Source organism: Epinephelus fuscoguttatus, linkage group LG21, assembly GCF_011397635.1.
Source record: "Epinephelus fuscoguttatus linkage group LG21, E.fuscoguttatus.final_Chr_v1".
Taxonomy (NCBI): Eukaryota; Metazoa; Chordata; class Actinopteri; order Perciformes; family Serranidae; genus Epinephelus; species Epinephelus fuscoguttatus.
Genome location: NC_064772.1, coordinates 5,847,573 through 5,875,121, shown reverse-complemented (window position 1 = coordinate 5,875,121; position 27,549 = coordinate 5,847,573). Strand labels below are relative to the sequence as shown.

The following is a 27,549-nucleotide window of genomic DNA, read 5'->3' as shown; positions in this document are numbered from 1 at the left end:
TTTTCCAGGTTGCTTTGTTATTTAAGTGTGAGATGTGCATGAAATATGCTAGCACAGATGATCTCTGTTTAGGTGATATTAATTAGCTCTCTTAATAACTTCTACCATGTGTGATCTTATCGTGAATGGAGAGTTGTTTATTAGACTTGTTTAAAGGAGTAAGTCTGGATGTAATGATTTAAAAACTATAAATGTATATTTAGTAAGAATTGAGTTTAATGATATTTTTCCCTTTACTTGTCAGAACCACACACTTACTGTCAGTGTTGTAAATTTCCTGCATTTGGAGATTAAAGTATCCTCTCAAAACCAATTTTCTGGCCGGAATCATTCACTACATAGTTGTCCAAGCCAAACCAGAGTGTCCCTGAAGTCGCCATCCTCAATGTAATTTAATTTAATTTAAAAAACCTTTAAGGGTCGCCGTTGGTGCATGGGAATTTTAAGTGTGCCACACATCAAAAGCCCCGACTGGAGAAAGCCATCAGTGGGACAACGGATTGTTTTATTGTCAAGAGCAAATAACAACAAAGCACCAGTGAAGACTACCTACCACCAACAGAAAAGAGAAAAAATACTGTCAAGAGACAGTTTCACAAAAGCTACCTGTCTAATTTTTCCATATTTTTATTGTCTTATGTCTCATAATAAGAGTGATAAAACACATTCAAGAAGCTGTTGTGCACAGATATAAATACAGGTGTGCCTCAAGATTTTGCCCATTGGTGTGCCTTGGGCACAAAAAGTTTGGACAGCTCTTGGTAAATTTAAAAAGGTCCTAACTCATCTTCACCACGTGCTTTTGTATGTCAACTAAGGATTAAATAGCACAGAAGCTCTGAACCTTTGCTGCTGGCTCGTGTTGATTGGCCAGCCTGCGTTAACAACAGTATCTGGTTTCACAGATAAATATTCATGACATTTACAAACTTTTTGAAAGCTACAGGAGTGCCTTAATATATTGCATATTTATTAATGAATAAGCAGAGCTAATGAGGGTTATCAAAGCATAAACAAACCGACAAAGAAAACCAAAGTGAAGATTTAAATTTTCAAAAAACACAAAATTAAAAGAAATAAGACGCCTCTTAGTACTTCTTAAACATTCAATTCCGATAGTTCTGCATTTTCAAAACATTTTAAGAAGTATAACACAGTGTTATTGTCCTCAACTCCTTAATAACAGCATCCTCAGCTGCTCCCCGTGTTCCCCGTACAGGCTCTGATTTATTTTGACAGCAGAAACATGCATGAAGATGTGATGTGAGACAGCAGAGGACAGCAGCAGTGACCTTTGATATATAAGAGCACAAGAGCAGCAGGTTTGGCTCAGCGCCGATTGGACCAGAGGGGAGAAAATGTGGAGTTTACAATGCTCACACCTGTCTCTACATATGACCGAGAGACACAGAGACAAAGTGTACATGCGATTTCATGTGGGATGTGATCAGAGAGATGTATAAGAAATGAGTGTTTTTGAGAAAAAAGTAAGAATACTAAGAAGTAATGAGATTTCAAGGAGATGGAGGGAAGGGGGGAGGATGATGGAGGAGATGAGGAATGAAAATAAAGGGTTTTTTTCTAAGAGAGGAGAGGAGAAGAAGAAGAAGAAGAAGAAGAAGAAGAAGAAGAAGAGGTAATTACTGTTTCCTGTTCGGCAGCCCCCACAGGAAGACGTTCTCCAGAGCTGGCCACTTCCTCCTCCAGCTCAGAGAGAGGCCTTCTGTGTGTGTGTGTGTGTGTGTGTGTGTGTGTGTGTGTGTGTGTGTGTGTGTGTGTGTGTGCGCGCGCGTGTGTGTGTGTGTGTGCTGGAGGGTGGGAGAGGGATTTTAACATTCCTCCTCTTTCAAAGAAAAACTAGATGAAGATGAAGAGGGAAGCAGAGAAACTATGAAGAGAGAAGGCTCTAAAATTATGAAAAAGTCAGTGGATTTTGGATGGATGAAGGCTGTAGCGCTAAAGATGAAGACAATAAGGATTAGGAGTGTATGACATATAAAACAAGGTTGTAAAAACAAAGCAACCTAAGATGACAAAAATATATCAGAACAGAAAAGGAAAAGGCAAAGCTGGAAGTTAATGTTAGGTTAATGTGAATATTAAGACATGTTACAGACACTAATTCTAAATTCAGAAAAATTACAGACAAATACATTTCTAAAGATATGGATTGAGTCTGGTATCATATTAAATTTTACAACAGACTTCTAGTGTCAATACCAAATTAAAGGACAGGTATAATTTTTTTTTTGAAATATACAGATTACTTTCTCTACTGAACTGAAGCCAAAGTTCTCAAACGTGGAATGAATGTTGTGTTATATTTCAGGCAGCCGTACAGGCACTCTGCCAGCACAGAATATCTACAATAAGCAGAATTTTGTTTGAAACTGGAACTTTTTTCAAAGAAAAAGTCAGCAAGATCATTAATCTGACCAGACATTTAATACAAGATTTCAGTAGTCAATTGCAAATATAATTTGGTTAAAAAAAAAAAAGAAGAAAGAAAAGAAAAGAATTAGGTTACCATTTAGATTTTCAAAAAACAAAAAATAAATTATTATTATTATTGTTGTTGCTGTTGTTGCAATGTTGGGCAACAGTTTTTAATTTGGGTGGATAAAACAAGATGGAGGAGGAGAGGACGAGTGGAGCGCTGCGAGTGACTGGTGACAACTGGCTGTGTGTGTGTGTGTGTGTGTGTGTTTATGAGTGTGTCTGGTGTTACCACTGACCTCTCCTTGTATCACTGTTCTTACATGACAAACTGTAACATGGCTGTGGCAGGTGCACCGACATACACACATGCACACGTATGCGCGCGCACGCGCGCACACACACACACACACACACACACACAGATCTAAAGCTTAACCCTGGATTGTTTTTTACATTAGCATCATTCGTCTTCTGCACACACACAGACACTGCAATTGGCTGATGAAGTGCTCAGACAGCACTTTTTACAGCCTGCTGAAACGACTGGCAACAGACGGCTGCAAGAGGAGGTGGGGGAGGAGGGTGAAGGATGAAGGATGAAGAGGAGGGGGTGAAAAGGAGAGAAAGAGGGGAGATTAAGTGTGCTCAATGAGAAGGAGTGTTGGTGCTGAAGGAGGGAAGGACAGCAGGAGGAAAGGAGGAAAGATGGTGGATAGGCAGATCTAAAGCAGCAAGTGTTGTGTTAAAGGAAGGATGGAAAGAAGGATGGAGGATGGAAGGAAGAAAGAAAGGGAGAGGGAGGATGGTAGATAAGATGGAGGAATGATGGGGAATAAACTGAAGGAGTGTTGAGGTTAAAGGAAGGAAGGAAGCAAGGAAGGAAGGAACTTTTTTTAAATGGGTTGAAAAACCAAGATGTGGTACTTGAATTTTTAAGATTAAGCTCATTAACAGATCAATCACCAATCAGTCACATCTGATCGTAGCCAGAGTGTGTACACTGTGATAAACTGTGAGTATGACTCCATGTGTGTGTGTTTGTGTGTGTGTGTATGTGTGTGTTTGTATATATGTGTGTGATAGTTACTACATCTGCTCCCAGCCATCATTTTCTCTCTCTCTCTCTCTCTCTCTCTCTCTCTCTTGCTCTCTCTCACTCTCTCTCATACACACACACACACACACACACACACACACAGCTGACATTCCTGCACATCCATGCAGAAACAGAAAAAAGTCACCATGTGGGAGCAAGGGAGTAAATGGATGTGTCTGTGTGATGGAAAAGTTGTTTCTCAGTGCCAAAAGTGCTGCAAACAAAGGAGGGCGCCCCATTTATCCATCCCTGCCTGCCTCCTCTCTCTAACTACATCCCTCCATCTCCTCCTCTTCCTCTCTGCTGCCTCCTGTAAACGTTTTGTCCTATCATCCAAAACTTCCAAAACACATGAATCAAAGAAAGAAATATTCAAGAATCTGACCTTCAGAAACTCGTGAGACCCTGTCAAGACTTTTCCAGGCTTCACACACTTTTCACGACTTTTCCCAGCAGGAAAACACAAACCAGCGTGCACACAGGACTGCTGGTGATTAGTATCACCTGTGTTTTAAAAGGCTAAATGTCAAATAAAAGTAGGGAATTTACAAGTTCAAGAAACCTCGTAGGATACTTTTAACATTTGTTCTTTATGTATTTTACTTTCAAGAGTGTTTGTTCTAGGTGGTTAGCACTCTCGCCTCACAGCAAGAGGGTTGCCGGTTCGATCCCGGGTGTGGGAGCCCTTCTGTGTGGAGTTTGCATGTTCTCCCCGTGTCGGCGTGGGTTCTCTCCGGGCACTCCGGCTTCCTCCCACAGTCCAAAGACATGCAGATTGGGGACTAGGTTAATTGATAACTCTAAATTGTCCATAGGTGTGAATGTGAGCGTGAATGGTTGTTTGTCTCTATGTGTCAGCCCTGCGATAGTCTGGCAACCTATCCAGGGTGTACCCCGCCTCTCGCCCGATGTAGCTGGGATAGGCTCCAGCCCCCCGCGACCCTCAAGAGGATGAAGCGGTTAGAAGATGAATGAATGAATGAATGAATGAGTGTTTGTTCTAGGTTTAACTTGCTGCAAGATGAATTCCCCTTAGGGGATAATGAAGTTTAACTGACAAATGTTAGGGACTGTTCGTTATATATGAGGAGGGAGGGTGGTGCAAAAAAGAGGGAAGCATGTCAAAAAAAACTGTAAGCTCTGGGAAGGGACTTAAGTTTTTAATTTTAGCTTAAGAGATGGGCATACAAATGGTTGTACTTTATATTTATTTTACTGCAGATTTTTAAAGAAAACATGCCTTCCAAACCCACGCAAAAATTACAACATTTATCATTGCCAGAAACTGTAAGAACAGAAATCATCTTTGGATTTTCAAATTTCTGACGGTCCTTGGACACATCATGCGACAAACTCACAAAATAAAAACCCAACCAAATCAAAGCATTCAAATAGTGATATTTCATCAAAATCACTTCATTCTTTGTCACATTTAAAAATATGGCCAAAAATTAACTGTTTGCACAAATTAGCCAGCATGCACGACAAGAATGAAAAATTCAAGTTTTTTCCAACCTCAGAATTTTATCTTTAAACTATTAACTTTTAAACATTGGCAAGTTTCAAGTTTTGTTTTGTTGATGTGGAGTACATTGTGTTTTTTTATTCTGAATACATCTTTTTTTTTTTTTTTTTTTAAAGAAGAATGCAAAAGTATGAAGATAAAGAACCTAAGTCTTTCAGACTGTGGTGACTTGTTTTTGGACACCAAGCATTTTGGTTTTTCCAAATTGCTCTGACCTCAGCTGAACACACATCATCTGTCCAGGGTAGGGAACACTCAATCAACTAATCAGCTAATTGACAAATACTACTACACTCTGCCTGTGGTCTGTAAATGACGCAAATATGACAGATAGTTTGGCTGGTTGCCAGATGTCATCAGATTTGGTGAAAATCAAGCTGAAGTACTTTAGTTTCCCATCATTTCTTGCTCAGGCACACTGAGCTCAGTGATTTCACAACCTCCTACTGTGTGTGGCACCTGTGTCAAGATGTAACCAAGTGACAGACAGTCATTACAGGGGAGGAGGAGGAGGGATGGCTTGTTGAAGAGATGGGGATGGAGGGAGAGTCGAAGAGTTTCCTGTCACCTGAGCCCCATAAATCCTCCCCTCATCTGACATGACAGCTGGGATGGTCACAGCAGGGACATGCTTAAAGTTTTCATCACTACTAATACTAACTCAAGCCACATAACCTAGTGTTTTAGATAAAAAAAGATGAAATACATTTTTTCATCTATTTAATTTTAAATGTATGTATTATAATATGATTTTATTCTGTTAACAGAATAGGGTTCTGAAATCCCTGCTTTAACCTTGTGGTGGTAGACTAACACTATCGTGACCATCCCACAGAAACCTTAATGCACCAGCCCACAGTGTGTTAGCAATAGCTACACAGCATGCTTTCGCATCCTACGTTAGCTAGCTGGCATTGAGGCTATAGCTAATATTATTGTTAACAATAAATTGATTGATCATTGTGTTTACAAAATGTCACAACAATGCTATATACCCATTAAAGCCAGTAAGCTAAATATTAGCATGTTTATCATGATGTTGTAACCGTCAACTTTTATGAGACTAAAACAATTCATCTAACGTTAATATCTAAATTTGAATAAACCAACATTCTTTCACTTAGGTCCTCGTTTGCCGTAACTTCATGCTAACTTAGCACTAGTTTTAATAAAGTAGTTTAACTCTAACACTGACTTTATAGCTTAACTTGTGATGCTAGCAGCTTTTAAAGCTAATAAAATAGCATTGTGTGGCACTGGTAGCATTCCAAGAAACTAAAAGTTTCTGGTGAGCTAACTGGGATTATTTTATGCTAGGACAACTAGTTCATATCTTTAAACAGTGTTTGCTCCGTATTAACTGATAGCATTGTTGGATAAAGTATAGAGATGCTATGTTAAGAGGCTAACTACCATTCTGTAGTAAGTCGGAGTGTAATGGTATGTGTATCTATTCCAAAAAGATTTGGTATGAGACGTTTGGTTTTATTTCCTGTTAATCCAATAAATACCCAAAAAGAATTTTCCCCAATTGACTTAAATGGCAAAAGTGACGTCTCTAAATTAGTGGCAACATTTCTTCAGTGTCACAACCCCCAACAAATGACATGCATCACTATCAGGATTTGATCCATTTGGTCAGATTACATTTCAAAAGTCTGAAATAGCTGTAGGGTTACATAATTTTATCCCCATTCAAGCTAGCAGTGCACTAAACCGAAGTTAGCCGCTCAGCTACACTCGGCCACGCTAGGCTGCTAAAAATCTCTACTGCTGATACTCTATGGGCCGCATGGTATAGACGTATTGTCGCAAATCCCAGGATCATGAGGGTAATTCTATACGCAGCATTTTAACCATCTATGCGTCATGCACCACTGAGCAACTCTCATAGGAATGAATGGGGCTTTGCGTCCAATGCTGTGTTCAGTTCTCTTCTCTTAATACATTCTTGCGCTCTACACTTAAATGGGAGCACTGTTGTTCAAAAGGAACATAAAGTTCTATTTCTACATGAATTAACTGATGGTTAGTTGATCAAACAATCACTCTGCTGCTCAAAGTATGCTCTGCTGCACCGAGTGGTGCTCTGAATAACCAAACGGTACATTCCTACAGTGCTCCGAATTTAGCAACAGTTAATGTTTATTTTACATAATAAATATTGTCTTTTGCATTTGTTTTGCTCAATTTTCCTGCTGTACCAAACATGAAGCAAACTGTTACACCCCTAGTTGTAAGCTAAGGAATATTAGCAGCCTGAGAAGCCAGTTAGCAGCATTTACAGCCCCACAAGGCAGAGAGCCAGAGGCAAACTGACAAAACTGACACCTGCTGTAGAAAGCAAACAGCCCCACAGGACTCATCCTCAACTCTCTCTCTTTTTAACTCTTCCTCTTTTTTCTTTCCAACCTTCTCCATTTATATTTATATCACTCTCTTTTAGTGAGGTGGGATATTTGTATGTCCCGGGTGTCAGCTAACAGTCTGTGTTTAGCCGACACGAAGTGAGGGATGGAGGGATGTATGGGTGATAGATAGAGGGGTGAGGTGGGGAGAGCAGGATCCAGTGACCATATGTTGGCTATTTATTACCTCCTCCTAACTGTCGCCCTTTTCATCTCATTCAAAATGGCTTCACACACATACAGTGCAACGCCCCAAAGACACACAGGGAAAACCAGATTCCAGTCAACATTTCTTCAAACATACATCCAGCCCTCATGAACATACATTCAACCAGTGCTCAGTGTTCTTCTCATCCTCAGCCTCCATTTTAAACTGCAATCACCAACAGCACATTTATTTAACTTTAGGGTCAATTTATCTATAATGCCTTGTAAAAATGGTTTCACTAACTGAAAAGCTAATTAGCTTTAGTCAGCTCATGCTAACAATAGCCTATATGCTAAAATGGAAAGTGATGCTGCCAAGCTAAATAGGCAAGCAAACTAGATCGGTGGTTCATAAAACATCGTCACATTAATCTAAAAAATTTCAGCCACTGGGCTAAGTGTATAGACTACCACACCAAATAAGTAGTTGTACTAGCATCTGAAGCTAATTAGAATACACAGGTGGTCTTCGCTCCACTGATGTTGACAGTTGAAGCTAATTAGCTTTGGTCAACTAATGCTAACAATAGCCTATACACTGCTATTGTAAAATGGAGAGTGATGCTGCCAAGCTAAATTGGTTAGAAAACTAGATCAGAGCCACATTAGAGATTTACTAGTTTATTTACTGAGGTTAAATGAGTTTCAAAAAAACATTGTCACATTAATATAAATATTTTTTAATGAGTTCTGTGTACCTTCACAAATAAGAAGTGGTACTAGCATCTGAAGCTAATCAGAATACATATTTGCTCCACTAATGCTGACAGCTGAAGCTAATTACCTTAACTCAGCTTAAGATCAACTTTTCAGCTTCAGCATTTTCATCAATTTACTTTTCATTCCTTAAATGGCAACCTAAAATAAAAAAAAGTTTTTTACATTTAGACGATGCAAGTAGTTTAACAGACATACATCCCTTTCATCCCAAATCAGAAACAACCTAGGAGTCATTTCTCTTGTCTTTACAATATTTGGCCAAAAGAGCATCATTCAACAGGTAAAACACAGCACTTGATGCTAAATAACATTACAACTCAACAATAACAAACTGGCTGCATGTCATGGAGCTCTTTTCCTGCCAGTGACATGATCAAAAATCAAAGTGATGGTGGTCTTTAGGCTAATCGCCAAACTAGAAGCAGAAACCGGAAGAATCTTTATCTCCGTCTCTTTCTGTTTCTGTGTCTCAACCACAACAGGAAGCTCACACTCACGGGAGTCACAAGAGAGTGCTTTGCTGCTTCCCCATGTGCAAGGGTTTTCAGAGCAAGAGAGATTGATGGGCATTCTCGCTCTCTTTCTCATCTACCCCCCTGGCGTCCCCCACTTCCCTCCCTCCCACACCACCACCTAACACTCAGCTGCCATTACCCATCCTCCACTGCTCCTGACGTCCCTCCTCTCCCCTCGCAACACTACTCTGCCCTAACTTGTTAACATGAAACTGAACACAGAATTTCCCAAGGCTTTTTCGTTACACTGCACGGACAAAAGTATGTGGACATCTGAATATTACCGCCATATGTGATGTTGATTACAGAGGGATTTGTTCCCATTCAGCCACAAGACCACAAGTGAGTCCAGGGCTGATGTCTGGCGATAAGAACTGGCTTCTTCAAGACCACACTGAGAAAAACATTTATTTACAGAACTAACTTTGTGCACGGGTTGAAACAACAGCAATAACTAGTTCCCAAACAGTTTCATGCAATCCTTCAGCCTCACTTTTCACTATGGGCCACTAATGAAAATGTAGGTGAAGAAGTAAGCTGTCAGTTTGAGTAACTTTTGCATTACATTCTGCAAGAGAGGTGTTCAGTAAATAACACTTAGGCTGATTATCGTAACTGGTTTTAGATTTTTAGGCCAGATCATATGATGTGGAATGAAAAGTATTGGTGTGGTACTGGCCCTAATCTGCATATCTAACATGTTTTTCAATGCAGTGTGGAGCTGAAACAATTAGCTCATTAAATCGGTAGATCAAAAGAAGACCAATCTGCAACAATACTGATAATGGAATAACTGTTTTAGTAATCTTTCGAGCAACAATGCCAAATACCTTCTGTGTTCCAACTTTTTAACTGTATGTATATGCAGTATTTCCCCTACCATTATATTAGAGTATATTAATTCTTTTTTCTATGTAGCACCAGATCACAACAGAAGTCATTTAAGGTTACCTTTCCTACAGACAGGTCTATACCTTGTCCTTCTATTCAACAAACTAAATATCTGTATGTTATTTATCTTATGCACGACGGCATGTCATTTCTGTCTCTACATGGTCACGCGTTTACACTTCTCCTCTGCTCTCTGTATCACGCACGGTTGTTCCGCCACACACGTGCCCACACACACAAACAGAAACAAGCGAGCACACTAGAGCATGGCTCAGGACGCATTTTCCTGACCAAACCCAATCCGAGACAATTATAACTGTACCCAGCCCGAAACCACAGCAAGGCACTGTACACACACTCGGCAGAGCCTGTGTTGCGTTCAGGTGTTGGTCACGTAAATAACAAATTCCAGCACTTGAGTAGCGCAACACAGCAGCATGTCAAGTGGGCCCGACATGTAACACAACAACGTCTGCCTCAAGTGTGGCATGTAATGTTGTCAGTGCTTTATCAACAACAACAATGGCATAACATGGCAATAACATCTTTTACCATCTCCGTTATGGCGGCTGATCTTGTCCTCTGCTCGGAAGGTAAGGAGCTCACAAACCTCACTGTTCTCCCAATTTGTGGACATTTACAGCCGCTGTTCTTCTTCTTTGAGTTAGCTGCTAACTGCTATTGGCTGCTTTTTAAAACTTCTGGCAGAGGGTTGCACACATACTACATTATCAAAGCGTCATACCAGTCCTGTCTTGCCGTCCTGGCCGTTGATTCAGATGTGGATTATTACACAACTCTGTCCCACATTCTGCTACATTCTGCGTTGACATATTTTAGCTACCCAGTTTCAGCATTTGGTGTACTTGGAAGATTTTTACTGGTTCATTTACACACTATCTGATGGCGGCAGCAGCAGACCAGCAACAGCAGCAGACCAGTTACCTATAGAACACTGATAACTGTTACAGATTTTTTTTTTTTTTTTTAGATGACTAAAAGCTAACCAACTTAGGCAGCGTTTGCTCAACGCCGTTTCATTTTATGGACGTGATACAGGGATATAGTATCCAAAAGTTAGTATAAACAAAGATTGTGATTTGGTCCATTGATTATTCACCTATATTTTTATTGCCTTATGTGGTAATAAATTAATATCTATGGATTTGGACTGTTTGTAAGGCAAAAAAGACATTTAAATACATTTAGTTAATTATAATGGGCATTTTTCCACTATAGTAAGACATTTAATAGAATCTGATAATCGATTAATTATGAAAATAATGTTACCTATTTAACTGTTTATTTCTTCCATTTTGTATGTTTTAAAATATTTTTTAAAAATATTAAAATGTACTTCATGTGAATGTTGTCATATTTATTTCCATGTGCTGAAATAAAAAATAATCTTGTAACACCCTTGGGGCTAACTTTTATGTACCCCACTTTTCTGTAACAATCAAAATATTATGGGGCGTAGGAATATTTCAAAGAAGTCGGGGGTACATCTTCAAACATCTTGTTTTGTCCGAACACTGGCCCAATACTCAAAGATATTCGATTATGAGGATATAAAACAAACAAAAAGAAGCAAATCTTGGAGAACAGCAACATTGGAAAAGCCTGAACTTTGACATTTTTTTGGTATTTCTGCTTAAAAATGTCAAAATAGTTGCTGATTATTTTTCTTAAACAAATCTATTAATTGACCTATTGTTTTTGTTGGTTATCACACACAAGTGGACAGGGGTACCCACATACTTTTGGCATATTTTTCCTTTCTCCATCTTTGCATATAATTAGAAATTAAAACTCGATTTGCTCCCATGTGTGCAATTCTGACTCTCCCTAGGTTCATCCTCTCTCCTCCCTCTCGTCTTCCTCCTCCTCCTCCCTCTTGCATCATTTTGTCTCTTTGTGTGTATTCTACCCTCCAGCTTGGTTACAGATTGACTGGTCTGTGTGTGTGTGTGTGTGTGTGTGTGTGTGTGTGTGTGTGTGTTGGAGTTTAGACCCGACGTGATAAAGTGTTGAGATAGCATCGACGGTGTGTCAGCTCTACTGTACAGCATACCAGAGCTAGGGGGGAGGGGAGAGTCTCAGCCAACCACTGAGCAGTCTGACTGTGGAAAATGTCTGCCAGCTCTCAGCCAATCAGGATGCAGATTCCTGCACTTGCTCCGTCTCTCCCAGATGAACAAACACACACACACATTCATCCCATTTGTGTGTGCTGTTTCATCTTTTCTCGCCTTAGTTTGTGCCTTTCTGCCTTCATACGCCCTGGTAAAAAAAACATATTTTACAAACTAAACACTTAGTTTTGTGTCATTCTACTTTATCATATTTGCATGAATGCCTTTATGGAATTTATCAATATTTTACATCTAAAAACTTTTGATAAATATCCATTCTTTTTTAATACAATCGTTCATTTAAGATTGATTTAATCACGTCACAATATCTTTGTTAAATTCCGGTCTGGGATCACTGCAGCAAATTAAGCAGTTGAGGTAACGCTGGTACATTTACATGAATGTTTTTAAAATATCAGCATTGATTAAATGTGCACTGAAAAAAAATTAATACCAAAATTTTTTTTAAAAAAAAAAGTCTTAGCTCCACCTAAACTGTTTAAAACTTAAATTTCTCATGATAATCAGTGTGCAATCTGATGTATAAGGGAGATATGACTTATTTCCTTTTTTGCAGTAAATATGTTGCAAAATCAAAGTCCAATTAACATTTATTTTTCTGTAAAATATTCCTGATTTCACTTTTAAGAGAGCACTGAGGCTTTAAATACACCTAGAATTGATGGACCAACGATTATCGCTATAACTCCCAGAAACTCTTCGAAATGCCAAACATTTCTCGAAATTTTGGGGCAAATGTTTACAAAATTATGCACAAGACAACTGGAATATTTCCATTTACATAAACATCATTAAGCTTCCACAAGGAGCTGCAAAAGCTGGCCCAGAACTTAAGTGCAATTCAAGCATTAAAAACGATATTAAAAAAGATTTTTAAGGGAAAATTTAAGAGGAATGTCAGGGTGCAAGAGGTGATTATAAGGGGGAAAAAGCAGCAGTGAGCGGAACAGACAGCTCAATTTATAGTCATCTAACAGCACACTGAATGACTGCAACTTTCTGCCAATGCAGGAGCCAAAAGTAAGGACTAAAAGACAAGATTTGCAAGCAAATCTGGTTCTGCAAATTGAAACAGTTAAAAAGGCAGTCACCATTTTAATAAAACGTACAAAACCTGACGTTTAAAGTTTGTGTGAATGAACACATTCAAATCTCATCAACGGCCATAAAAGATCTTATTGAACCTCTGCTCAGCTCTGAAGCTACACACGCAAACTGCATTAAAATAAAGGCAGTAAAACATATCTGAAACAACCGTGAATGAACATTAAGCTGCTGCAAGAGAACTGAGAACTGAGGAACCCCAAAAACTACTGACAAAAAGATCAGTATCAGCTAGTTTTAGGAATTAGATGGAGCCAGACAAACAGTGAAACAAACTGAGAATAAAAACAGTCAAAGTGTTTAAAGAGTAGAGAGCTTTTTAAATTTTCTGATGAAAGTGATCACATGACAAGGAGGCAGCAAGGAAGCAGCAGGTGATGGAGCATATACAGGTGTGCGTGTGTGTAGATGACAGTTTTGCAGGAAGTATTCAGATGCTGAAATAAAAGTACTAATACCACACTGTAAAAATACTCTATTCTATTATATATGATCTCATTATATGATTCTGACTCATACATTTATGTAAAACCAAGACTTAACTGTTGTAGTTGGTTGAGGTTGAGCTCAGTTTGAACTATTGACTATGATTATTTTCATTATGGATTATTATGGTGATTATCTTCTTCGTTCATTGATTGTTTTTAAAATATAGTAAGAAATGCTGGTCGCAATGAGCCACAGCCCAAAGTGACACCGTCACAGTGTTTGTTTAAACTCAAAATTATTACGAATACAATTAATAACATTATTTATTAATACATTACAATTATTAACATTATTCAAAGGACAACTTTGTGACGCTGGAACAACAACACTTTATTTTACATGTGTGTTATTTTTTCATATTTTCCTCAAAACTTTGCCACAAATATATTTCTAATTTGGTATGAATCTGGGGAAAAAAAACAGAAAAAATGTCTGAGCTGTTGATATTCAGAGAAATATCCTACGCGAACTAGGCAGGTCAGTTTGGGTTAATTTTGCTTTCGTTAGCCTGACACCCATTAACTAAGAGCTAACTGGTTAATTTTTAAGAAAAAAAAAATCCAGGAGGCCTTTCCTTTAAGTCCAGTGCTCCACTGACTCAGTGAGCTTTAGCGCTGCATTTCAGACTGTGATACTTTAAGGTTTTGTGATGTAAATGTTTTGCCTTTTATTTTGTTTTCTGTTGGCTTTAATGACAGTACATGAGGAATCACTGACCACCCTTTGGTCTCCACTGGTCACCCAGGTTGTGTGGCGATCAGCTGGTAATGCCATTCTGGTGGCATTACAAATTGCTTAAGAAACATGGTGGCCACCCTCCAGTCTCCCCCTAGGCTGCCCTGGTGAGTAAGAGACTTCATTTTGACTGCAAAACCCTTTTAGCATTGTTAACTATGTTAGCACCACTAGCCACACTAATGAGCAGCGCCACTAGCTAGCTCCTATCAGACCCACGTGGTGCACAGCGCAGTAACGAAGTAGCATAATCACCAGATTACACATTTTTTATGAGCTGTACACTGAATGAATGAGCAAAGTTAGAGTCGCCTATATTATTTTCTTATACTTGGGGCTAAATTTATTTTATTTTTTTTTTTTTTGGTGAATTGATTATTGGACTAACTTTCAGGTGTGCTTTCACATTTTTATGTTTTGTGTGCTAAAATCTGTAAAATAACTAAAGCAGTTAGATAAATGTAGTGGAGTAAAAAGAACAATATTTCCCTCTGAGGTGTAATAGAGTAGAGGTATAAAGAAGCTTACAACGAAAATACTCAAGTACTGGAAGCTAAACTTTGTACTTATGCATAGTACTTGAGTAAATGTACTTCCACCACCGGTGGATGGAAGTCTGCAGAAGATGCTCAAGAATGAAAAACGGGGTCAAAGGTCGCTGATGGAGGGATGACGGCCATGCTGCTGAACGCTGGAAAAAGAATGAGGAAGAAAACGATAGAGGGGATGGTGTGATGGCGCAGTGTGTCGGAAAGCGAGGGATGAAAGATGAGTAGGACAGATGGATGTGAAGAAGCTCGGCAGGCAGAGCGATGAGGTGTGTTTGTTGTATTCGACAGCGGCAGGATGGATGGAGGGATGAATGAATGAAAGGAGGGAGGAGCATATTTACCCGTCCTCTTTCGTAAAGCAACGCTCGCTCGTGTCGCTCAGGGCGATGTGGGAGGGGGGCGGGGTTTGTTGTTGTTGTTGTTGTTGTTGATGTGTGTGTGTCTGCAACCACTGCTCACACTGCAGGGGGGAGAGCACAGAGAGACAGTCAGTAACACACACACACAACAAAACACACAATGGATACACATACATATTCATTCATTCAACCTTTATTTATACTCTGCTTGTTGGCTGTTTGCGAGCAGTGTGCTGCCACATTTTTATTCCTCATTCAAGCTCAGAGAAAAAGATATGACACACATTTCCCCAAATACAGAAAAAAAAACAACAACAGAACCTCTTTGTTGTAGGTAAGAAAAAATACAGAGGTCAGTGGGCCCAGAGTGACTCATGGGAAACAGAGATACCTGGTATCTGCAGTCTGTAGTCAGATAAAAAGGAGTTATTCATCTTCTACTGTATGTGGGCCATGAAACAGATGAGGCTCTTACACTGGAATCAAGCTTTAGTTTAGTTCGAATTGTCTGTGTGAATGATCTGGTACTTAGGATTTAAAGAGAGAAAAGTTGCTTTAGAGAATTTACTATGTGCTGAGGCTGAAAAAAATGAGGTGCTTCACGTGTAAAAAGTGAGCCTGAGTTGTGAAAAAGAAGAATTAGGATACTATGTGGGAGATTTTAAATGGGAGTAGTGACACAGCTGTTGTAAGAAAATTAGGAAATTTGAGATAAAACAAATTAGGTGCCTGCAATCTAAACAAAAGTTAAATAAAATACGGATGTTTTCTGACAGGATTAGGGGTGTCAAAAGTTAGCCTTCAATCTGATAACGGCAGAGAATATTTTTGACAGGTTACACATTTCGATCTACAGCAGAGATAGTCAACTTGCTTTGCACAGGGGCCACTTTTGTAAAAATGCCAGGAGGTCAGGAGCCAGTTAATAAACAAACAATTTTACTGTGAATTAGGAAATGGTCAGTGGGCCATCTGGCACCCCTGGTTGTCTTAAGAAAACTACTATAACAATTTCATAACACACAACCAAGTTCCATGACCTTTCACAAGCTTTCAGTGATTGTGAAATTTCATGAATTTTCAAGGTTTTCCATGACCTTGGGAGCCCCTGCAATAGGTTAATTTGGATACTCCCTACAGAACTGCTCCACACCCTATTGCGCCCTCCCTCGGGTGGGAGCTAGCTGGTGGCGCTGCTCAATGTGGGAGACCCAACAATGTTGCTGCATTAACATTGTGCCCACCCTCCAGTTTCCCCCCAGCTCACCCAGTGAGTAAACGACTCACTTTTGAACCACAAACCCTCTTTCACATTGTTAGCTATGTTAGCTCTGTTAGCACTGTTAACAGTTTCATCATGGCTAGGGGTGATAACATAATTAACAATGCTAAAGGGGCTCAAAATGAAGTTATTACTAACTATGGCTACCTGGGGGGAGAGCAGATGGTGGCCACCATGATTCTGCCTTTGGCCACCTTGAGTTAGGATGGTGTTACCAGCTGTAATCGTCAAATGAGCGGCACCACTAGCTAGTTCCTGCCCAACCCAGGTGGTGCGCAGTACAGAGCGGCTAACTAACCTGTGGAGACGGTAGGGTGACCAGTGGGCCCTATGTTTCCACATGTTAACACAACCAGCCGGCTGTCTGTCAGCGAAGCCAACACTAAATAAAAGTCAAAACAATTACAACACAAAACATGAAAATGTGACCACCTCTAAATGGATAGCACTTTGAAATGCAGCATTAAAACTCACTGAGTCAATGAAGCACCAAAATAAAGGAAAGGCCTCTTTCACATCATTTCGCTTTTTTTTAAAAAAAAAAAAAAAATGAAACAACATTATTATGTTTAAGATGTTTACCTGACATCTGATAAAAAAAAAAACAACTAGTGTTACTTATGTAGTCATATTATGTGCAATGAATCTGGTTTAAAATTAAAGAAAAAATAGGTACGTAAGGCAGTGAGGTTCCTGCTGCAGCATGAAAACAACAACTAAAGAAGAAGAAAAGGTGATGTCCAGTATAAACAGAAGCTTAGCTGAGCTAAAGAGAGCATCCTAGACAGGATGCACAGGAGGAGGAGGAGGAGGAGGAGGAGGAGGAGGAGGAGGAGCTGAGCATCTGATGATAATCTGTTGCTGTTAGACAGACAGAAGGAGGTGAGAGGAGGGATGGAGGGAGGGAGAGGAGAAATGATTAAGGATGGATGTATGGATGGATGGATGGATGGATGAATGGTAGGATGGATGCGACAGGCTGCAGAGCTCATGGATGTAGAGTGGAAGTATTTATGGTTGGGTGGATGAGGAGGGAGAAGAGAGGGGGGAAGGAGACAGAGAGAGATTAAGAGCTTAGAGGGTTGGTAAGACTAATTAGGAGGCAACTGAGGATGGACAGAGGGAAGAGAAGAGATGAAGAGGTGATGGAAAAAACTGAATAAACTGTCTGTAGCCAGAAAACCCTGAACCAAAAATTAATCTTTAAGTTATCACCAGGATGCTTTTAAGTGCTCAGTCTTTAAATAACACAAATAACATGACCGATCATGACTCCTGAGCTTTACAAACAGGTTTTGTAGCTGCTGCTATGTTGTCAGCGTTAATGGGCTGAGTATTGTTGGAGATGGAGGAGGTGTAAGCTGATATTCAGGGAGGTGCCACAGCTCCCACCTAAACCAGGGTTTATCACCATGTTCTCCCCTCCACCACACAAAGCTCCCGCTAAGCCAGCAGCTAATGAGCTAGCCGCGCTAACTCACTTTAGCCGTGTGCTGCTAACAGCCGCCTGCTGCTGCTGCTGCTGCCGCTGCTGCATTGTTTGTAGCTTTGCGGCGATAAAGATGCAGATTAAAGCTGATACAAAGAGCTGCTAATGTCTTGACAGAGTTCATGTCAGCACACAGGAAGGAGTGTGCAGATGATGCTTCTGTCATGACAACACTTCAACATTCATGCTAACTGCTTTTTAATCTGAATCTTGTTTTTGTCACTGACAGGCTGTTAAAGCGTAAGATCCTTTTTGTTTAACCAGACACAACCCAGATATCACCATCGCCAAACCCATCAGACTCCGTTTAAATAAACAGTCATTTAATTTTTCACATCTAGCTTGGTGAATAAAGGGTTTATTTCAACCAACCAGAGCTGGTGATGGTTGGAACAGTGGAAAGACAAACCCAAGACGTTTTTTGTGAGTTTCTGTTGACTTAGAATAAAGTGTGTTTTACGATAATAAAAACAATGTTCATTTGAAATGGAGTCTGCTGGATTTGACAATGGCAATTTCAGATTAAACAAAAAGGATTTTACTCTTTAACAGAAAGGTCTCTGTAGGGATCCTTTCCGTAATGTTGTCAGACACTTACAATAATAATCTAAGCCTATCAGTTACAAAAACAAACACTTTTAGTGGACGTACACAGTGCTCAATTGCTTGCATGGCTTACATTGCAACCTGTTTCGCTGTTGCAGCACTCTCTCTCTCTCAATACCGGACCAATTTCAAAAGTTCCCATTAGTCACTGAGACACAAAATCATGGGAAAAAATGGTCCAGGTTGGAAGATACTGAAGTTACCCTTTAAGTAGCATCAAGTACCAACTACCAGTTCAGGACAAGTACCTTGAATTTGTACTGAGGTACATTACTTGAGTAAATGTACATTTCATTCCACCAGTGGCTGTTTTTCATTGAACAACAAACTTTAATAGGTTGTCACCTGTAAATGATGACTTGTTTGTTGAGCAGATTTAAGAGTTAATTTTCCATTTTTGGGAAAACCTCAGCTTGTTCTAACCTGAAAACTAGAGATGTGAAAAGCCTGTTATCAAATAATCAAACATTAACATTAAAGCTTATCAGTTGAATAAAAATCACTTCAGTACTCATGTGTGTACAGCCTCTGACTTCTTCACACTGCCTGCTGGTTAAGCAGTTATTCTACTCTCTAACTTACATGAAGCTATGAAACATTAACCAGCTGCGGTGTGCGCTGGTAAGTGTCTGTTACAGTGTAACTGGGTTGACTGGGAATGAACAGAAGGAATGACGATGCAAAAACCTGTGGAAGAAAAAGATGCTTCCAACTGTGAGAGCAGGCCAGCAGCTCATCGCAGGGCCTGTAAGACACTCTGACGGTAAAAATAACCCGCAGAGCAGGATGAGGAATGTGTGTGTGTGTGTGTGTGTGTGTGTGTGTGTGTGTGTGTGTGTGTGTGTGTGTGTGTGTGTGTGTTGAAGAATGCCGCCCTGCTTTTGGTTGACAGGCATGGACAAGTGTAGAGAGCCTGGAGGAGAGGAGATAAGAAAGAGGAGGAGAGGAAACACGAGAGGAGAAGAGAGGAAGAAGAGAGGGCTCCATGAGGGAAGAAGAGGAAGGACATATGACAAAATACAAGACATCAGGAGGAGTTTCAGTTTTAGTGGAGATAAGATTTAGACATAATGAAAAGAGAGAAAGATTTAGAGCGAGAAAAAGTTGGTTTTAAGAATTTAAGATGAAAGAATGAGCTCCACGTGTAATAAATGGTTTAGTTGTGAAGAAGAGGAATTAGGTTTATATACTAGGATACTAGGGAAAATGTTTTGGGAACAAACAGGGATATTAAAGCTTATTGATCAAATGTAGAAGAGGGGAAAAAAGGAGAGGACAGGGGAATGCACAGAGGAGTAGAAGTGAGAGGAGGTGGAAAGGTGGGAGGTGTAAATTAAAAAAGGATCAGAAAGGAGGATGGAGGGAGGAGACAAAACTGGAGGAGACACCAAATCATTATCAAGGTTTAAAAATTTGTTTTAACATAAAACAGGCAGACACTTTTATTTTCATGTCTATAAACATATCAACACAGATTTAATTTCAGAATGCATACTTGTATATTTTATCCTTTTGTTCATTTTCTCAATAAAAAAAAAAACAAGAGGAATGCTCTCCAGTAGACATGTGAAGATGTCAACTTTGGGAAGTGGTGACAAGTAATTTGTCCATTTTTTTTTTTTTTTACATTTTATAACCATCCGATGCTGATACATCTTTAACTTTAGTAAAGAAAATTAGAGGAGGTAAAAATAATTATAACCATAAAACCCTCATAAAATTAAAAACAACTTGACTACCAGCTGCAGGGTAATCTTTTTTATTCTTTTATATAATTTTTCATGTATTTATTTAGTTATAATCTTTTTAATTTATCTATTCATTTTATTATTTCTTTTCATATTTTTTAAATTTTACTTTTATTATATTTTTGTCTTATGTATGGTGCAATGATTACTAGCTGTAGGAGAAATATTTTTATTTTTTATATAAACATATTATTTCAATTTTTTTCTTTTCATATTTTTTATTTCTTTAATATATTTGTATATTATTGCCTTGTGTATGCTTGCTGCACACTGATATAGTTATGTATTGTTTATGTTTTTTGAAAATAATAAATAAAGTATAAATAAAAAAATCTTTAACCTTGAATCTAAATTCAAGACATTCTACCCATCACTCACACTCACACAAACACACCTAAAGCCTCGGCACAGGAAACAGGGTGTATCACTGCAGAGTTTCACAATCCACACTGACACAGCAGCATGGATGTTGCAGGCAGAGTGAGGCTCAACAGAATGGAGGAGAGAAAGGGTCTACTGACTATCACAAAAAAGGAAGTGAGAGAAGATGAAGAAGGAAAACATAAAGACAGAAGTGAGCGAGAGAATCCAGTCAGACCAGACAAGCCGCTTCTTCTGCACACCCTCACTAAACTCTGCCCCGATTGGCCGGCTGCCTGCCACCCTCCATGTAACCTCACAGTTGATTGGCTGTTGAGGCTGTTGGCAGAGTGCCTTGATGTCTGCCTCAAGGACACTGACACCTTCCTCCCCCTGTCCTCACCCTCCTCTGTGTTCTTTTATTGCTCATTTCTCCTGAGCGTGAGCATCCTTATCAACTGTTCACACACACGCACACAAATGAGTCACTACATGCAGTTATTGGTTAACTTTCAGTTCAAGTCTGATCATGTGTTGAGTGACATCGGAGGAAAGTTACTCAGATCTTCGTATAAACAGTCGATCACCTGTGAACTCCTGCATGAGGACTCTCTGTAAGACTCTAAACTCGTTTAATGAGTCATGTGTGACGCCTTCAGATGTTTCATGATGACTTATGATGGTATGATGGATACTTGTAACACCAGAATGAGACACCCGCACAGTGCCCTGAGATCTGTTTCAAGTTACAGTTTTCACTTTTTTAAATCTTACTCATTTGTTTTCTGTTTTTATCCCTGAAATATATTATATTTTTTTATACTGACCTTGTTTATAGACTTAGTTTATTTATTTTATATTAATTGTTTCACTGTTGAAATTCTTGCCTTGTAGAGATTTATTTACTGCTGTTAACTTTTGATTTTATTCATTTATTCTTTTATTTTTCATTTTGGCATTTTACTGTTTATTGTTATTTGCGTCTTACAAAAATATTTATTTGGTTTCTATATTTATTTTTTATATATTTTTAGCATTTTATTCTAATTTTTTATTTTGCAAATTTTTAAAATATTTTCATAACTTTAGTTATTTTAAATATTTGTAATATTTTATTGTTTTTTTAAGTCTTGCGAAATTTTATTTGTTGTTTTTTTATTTTTGTATTTAATGTTTGTTTTTATTTACCTATTAAATTGATTTGTTTTATTACTTTAAGTCTTACAAAATGTGTTTATTTTTATTTATTTTATTTTTAGCACTTTGTTTTACAGTTGAAATTTTAAGTCTGCAAAAATGTGTTTATAATTCTTTATATTATTTATTTTAATTATTGTTTTTTAGCATTTTATTGTTTTGTAATGTTTAGTCTTGCACAGAAAAGTTGTTGTCATTTATAGTTAATGTAAAAATGCCTATACAATTAGGTCAGTAATCAGGGTTCTGTCCTTCACGCTTCAGATGTTATTTTTGGAAGTATTATTTCCTTACTGTAACTGCAGCAGTGACAGGCAGGGACGATTCTCTGCTTTCCAGACAGTTTCTGGCGCATTAAAGCTTCAACAGATGAAGCCTTTAAATCAGTCAAAAAGAAACTGGGTGCTGGATCTGCCCGTCATGACGCAGCAGTATTACTTCCTCATATTAACATGGGAAAGATGAGAAAATGAAAAGGTTGCAAAAATGCACATCAGCTGACTCTTTCTGAGTGTGTGTGTGTGCGTGTGTGTATGCATGTGTTCCTCCCTTCCATATGTCCATTGTTTCTGCATTACTTTCTCCATCCTCCTCCTCCAGCTTTCTTCTGTAATTACAGCCACGATGGGGTATAAGTCAGAGCGGTGGGGGGGTCCCTGTCAACATGCTGAGCAGCTGTCTCTCACTCACACACACACACACACACTAGCACACATTTTAACAGGTGTCTGAGACAGCCAACGACCTCTGCTCTCTCCTCTGTGAGACCTCTATTCATTCAGACCATGATAACAGACAGTAGGCTAGCCGTGCTACGCTCTGTGTGTGTCTATGTGTGTATGTGTGCATGTGTGTGGTGCAGCCACTTGTGTCTCCTCTGTTTCTGACTCACTAAAGCTTTATTATTCACTCGTACGTCACCAGATGCTACAACCTGAAACACACACTCACCAGCTTTCTGCCAAACACTTGTGCTGCTGAGTGTATGTGTATGTGTGTGTGTGTGTGTGTGTGTGTGTGTGTGTGTGTGTGTGTTCAGTGAAACAGCAGTGAGCAGATGTTAACACACCAACACACAAACCAATGGAAATGGAAAGTACAGTATTTCCATGTTCTTCCATCTGAGAGAGCAACTGTAGTTTTGCTGCAGTTAAAAACCAGACAATTTTGTTTGCATGATTGTATTTAAATCAATCTAAAATAAAAACCTTAACAGCTAGAGCATTCATTCTTTTTACAGCAAAAAGCTAAGTCTTCTGTCCTTCCCATATCACATCATGACCTTATATACATATATTATTCATAACAACACGCACCGCCATCTTATTTGCCATCTTTCATGTGTGTGCTCATGGGTGTGTAGGTCTTAAGTCTTAAGTGAGCATTATTGGTGTATTGATATATCTAGGCAGCAGAAAGCATTTGCACCACTGACCAACAAAAACCTTGTCTAAAGCCAGAATGGTGCAGTACTTTCCTGCTGTTCACATAGTACGATGTGCCTACATAAAACGTATGTACACTCTGCTTGTTACAAACAGGGACGCACGGATGGTTGAATAAAATAATACATCGTTAATGACAGAATGTGAATGTAGCAGAGATGAGGGCAGAGCTGCAGGGCAGCTGTCCGACTCCACATTAAAAGAGACACCATGCACATTTACGTGTACACAAAGAGCAGGAGAAGCTTGAAGTTTAGTTCTGTTTCCTCTATCAAGATTATAACTAGAGTTTTTGTAACTCGTGTTAATGCACTTTTAATGCGCATTTGAACTGGAGGGAGAGAGTGGAGTTTGTCCTCCATCACGTTTATTAGAAGCACATTGGGACTGGAGTTCTTATGAACATGAGGAAAGATGACAGCAACACAAACCTGTTTCAATGGTCATATAAAGAGTTGATCTGCAAAAACAGATTACAATTAATAAACCAAAACCATGCTTTCTTTACAAATGTCTATTTTCCTGTTTGTTTTGTATGTTCATGCTTTATGTAAAGCACTCTGAATTGTGGGCTGAAATTTACTATATACATTAACTTGCCTCACCAGTTTGACTGACATAAGAAAACATGAATAGAAGAATAAACAGAAAAGGAGATATCGATTAAAGAACCCTTAATGTGGACTACTGTTTTCAGACTGACTTTGAAAAACGTGAAACTTCCTGTAATAACAGGAAGTTTTCTTGGCTTTACAGAAATATTTCAACACTTACTGGCTTTAGGAAACTGCAAAGTTAAACTCTCTATAATTTGAACTAACTATAACTCTAAACTATGTAATTCTCTGACACAATACTAACTGTGCAGTAAAACTTCTGAAAACTGGCAGGAACTACAGAGGTACTGGTAGTAACAGTAGCTGTAAGTATTATTTTATGAAGTGTAGTGATAAAAACATCTGCCTCTGTCCTCCCCCTCCTCCTCTTTCTCCTCTGAGCTCCTGAGATTTATTTTCATTTATAAAAAAGTTTCCATTGTGGTTGGAAACTCCTTTCAAACAAACACTTTTTTCTTTTTTCTCCTGTACACAAAAACTGAGCTCCTCTGTTTTTCTTCTCATCCCTCCATCACTTCTCCATCCCTCCCTGCAGGAGTCAAACTCCTCCTCCTCCTCCTCCCTCCATCATCCTCCAGCAGTTGTCTCTCTGCTCAACAAGCGACACATTCATCCTTTGCACAGCTCACATACTCTATAAATCCACACACACACACTGCCTGCATATCTGCTAACACAATCGAGTGTGTGTGCACGTGTGTAAATGTGCGTCAGGGTAAGAAACACACACACACACACACACACACACACACACACACACAGTCCACATATTTGCTGGCTGACAGATACTTGTGCGTGTGTGTGTGTGTGTGTGGCAGAGAAGTGGGAGGGAGACACACACACACACACACAGCTGGCCACATCCATAACACAGTGTGTCCTCGGCCTCAACAGGCTGCTGTTATCCTTCAGTGTGTCGATCACAGAGTGTGTGTTTTCTGCAGAGATGCTTCAATCTAACACCAACTGACCACAACTGCTGCTGCTGCAGCTGAGTGTGTTCATCTACTGGAGTGATACTCAACTTGCAGCCAAAGGGCCAAATAGGGTGCCGGGTGGCTTCTGAAAACCATTTTCTAATTCACAGGAAAAATTAATTGATTCATACTGGGAATTTTTTTGTACTTACAATAAAAAATTAAGTGCTTTCACACAGCTGCGCGGCATCCGCCCTAACAACCACCTACCCACAAGAGCTTTCCCCAGAAAAGCAAAGTCTTTTTAAAAGTAGTTGCTGCTGCTACAGTCCTGGGCTGTGAATAAGTGCAGGTGCTTTAGTGAACTTCACTGACGGAAGTGCAAGCTAGCTTGGCACCATGTAAATAACGGCACACTGGAGCAAGACAACAGAAATCACTGAAATTACCAGCCATCTTGAGTTTGGAGTAAATGTTATCGCAGGCCCAGTTTTTCTTCTAGTTGTCCTCACAAGTTGCTAGCGACATGTACAACTGCAGATATTCCAAAACCACCATTATCAGCTTCTCCATCCTGTCGTCTTTCTGCTTCTATGATGTTTCTATTTGATCGTCCAAAGCCAGGCGGAAACCACCAGAGGTTCAACACAGTGAACTGTCTATCTTTAGATGCTAGAGTGTATAAAGAGGCATTAAAAAATAGCTTGCTTATCAAAACAAGTGTCAGGGGAGGATCTCCGGATCGTAAAGCCCCTGTGTACATGTGGGGGGCTACTGACTGGACCCTGACCTACTGTCATTCCGCGTAAGTGGCCCCCGCGCAATGCAATGTTGCGTATCCCTGATCTACTTGACCGCTACTGATACCACACTGTAATTTGAAGTGAATTACTTTATCAGTTACGAAGCAACCAATGCCAGGTCAATACAGCATAGCTTAGGTACAACTGGCTGGCTAAGTTGCCCTGCTTGCTCGCCAATGTTATTGCTAGCAAAATACTATCTGAGTGAATATGTCTGTTGGTTAGCATGCCAAATTACTTCCCCAGCTAACGTGATCCATGATACTAACTTGTGTATTATGACAAATGATATTATGATGTAAAGGAACAAAGTGCTTTGTGCTAGCCAAGAGCAATGCAGGAGCGATCAACGAGCTAACCATAACCTGAGCTAATGTTAGCCAGCTAGCTGCTATTCTGCAATACACTACAACAATATTTATCTCTGAGATGTGGTGAAGTAGGAGTATGAAGTAGTATTAAAAAAATACCCAAGTAAAGTACCTTAAGTGCCTAAGCCAGTTTTTAATTCCAGCACTGAAGCAGACTGAGAAAAGTAATCAAACCAGATCACTATGTGAAATAATGAACTATGATGACCTCTTTGATTGAAAGAAAGCACATATCAGTAAAACATATAATCCTGAGCTGCAGCTCTAAATCAGGTGAGTTTAAAACTAAGTTCTGCTAGTTTTGGATTTTCTGTGCACTGTGAGTCTGTAAAGTCATCAGAGGACTCGCACGAGACAATGCAATAAATATAATGCAACAGATTTAATCTGAATGATTACGTTTGAACAGCGAGTGGAAAAACAACCTATCCTCCTCCTCTTTCCTCCTGCTGCTGCTGCTGCTGCTGGAGTTACAACAACAATAGAAGCTGGGTGTGACGCCTCCTGATCCTCCTCCACCTCCTCCTCTTTTCTTCTCTCTCCATCGCTCTCTGTATGCAAAGTAAACCCTCACAACTCTTTCATCACCTGAAACACACCATGACTGTGTGTGTGTGTGTGTGTGTACGTGTGTGTGCTGAACAAGTCCAAAGCTCAAACCGGCTTTGGCGTGTATCAGCATGCTGTGGGGCCTCAAGGCAACACACACACACACACACACACACACACACACACACACACACACACACACACACACACAGCAATCTGTGTTGAGAGACTTTGATGCCAAACTGTTTTCACTTTCAATCAATGACATGATAACAACCAAAACACACATTACAAGTGTGTTTTGGTATCAATAAATAATAAGAGAATCACTGTTCATCACTCACACACACAACCACACACACACACACACACACACACACACACCGGATTCATTTTACATCTTTCAACATTTTTGAATTATCTGATTCATATAGACAATAGGAGGGATGGAAAAGAAAACAACAGAGAAAAAGACCTGTTAAAAACAAGACTGTCCTGATACCTAATCTATGGCTGGGCCATGTATGAAACATTAGAGGGCTTTTAATTTGAAACAGGAAGTGGTAATTCAGTCACAGACTTTGCCCTGTTGTTGCAGTCTGGCCAAAAAACTTCATGTAAATCCATGTTGAAATGAAGTTAGTACTCTCAGACATAGTCACAGGGCAGAGGGGAGCTGCTTTATCTGGAGCTTATCATTTAACACTGCCCTCCCCTCCTTAGCTCCGGTGATGTAGGCTACATCTATGTGTCTTGTGGAGGCTGCGCAGCCATCAGCCAGTATCAGAGCCAGGTTATGCCAATAATGATGGTTTATAAAACGTCCTATGAGTGGCAATTACCAACAAATTGATGAGGTGATCCTCTCTTTCCTCCAACCAAAACCGACATTTCAACCACAGTTGGCTAGTTAGCTAGTTAGCTTGCTAATTCCACCATGCTTTTATGCTAACGTTATAGTGTCAGCCAG

The 27,549-nt window shown here is 39.4% G+C and overlaps 1 protein-coding gene across 4 annotated transcripts in view; it reads right to left on the bottom strand.

Annotated features, from left to right (window-relative positions):
• rreb1a (ras responsive element binding protein 1a) overlaps positions 1-27,549 on the bottom strand; it is a 100,941-nt gene that overhangs the window by 42,342 nt on the left and 31,050 nt on the right. For 2 of the 4 annotated variants that reach the window (XM_049565757.1, XM_049565756.1), the window contains exon 2: positions 15,178-15,296. The exons of the other annotated variants lie outside the window; for them this stretch is intronic. The gene's annotated coding sequence lies outside the window, so the exon portion shown is untranslated. The remainder of the gene's footprint in view (positions 1-15,177; positions 15,297-27,549) is intronic. 4 annotated transcript variants of the gene reach the window in all.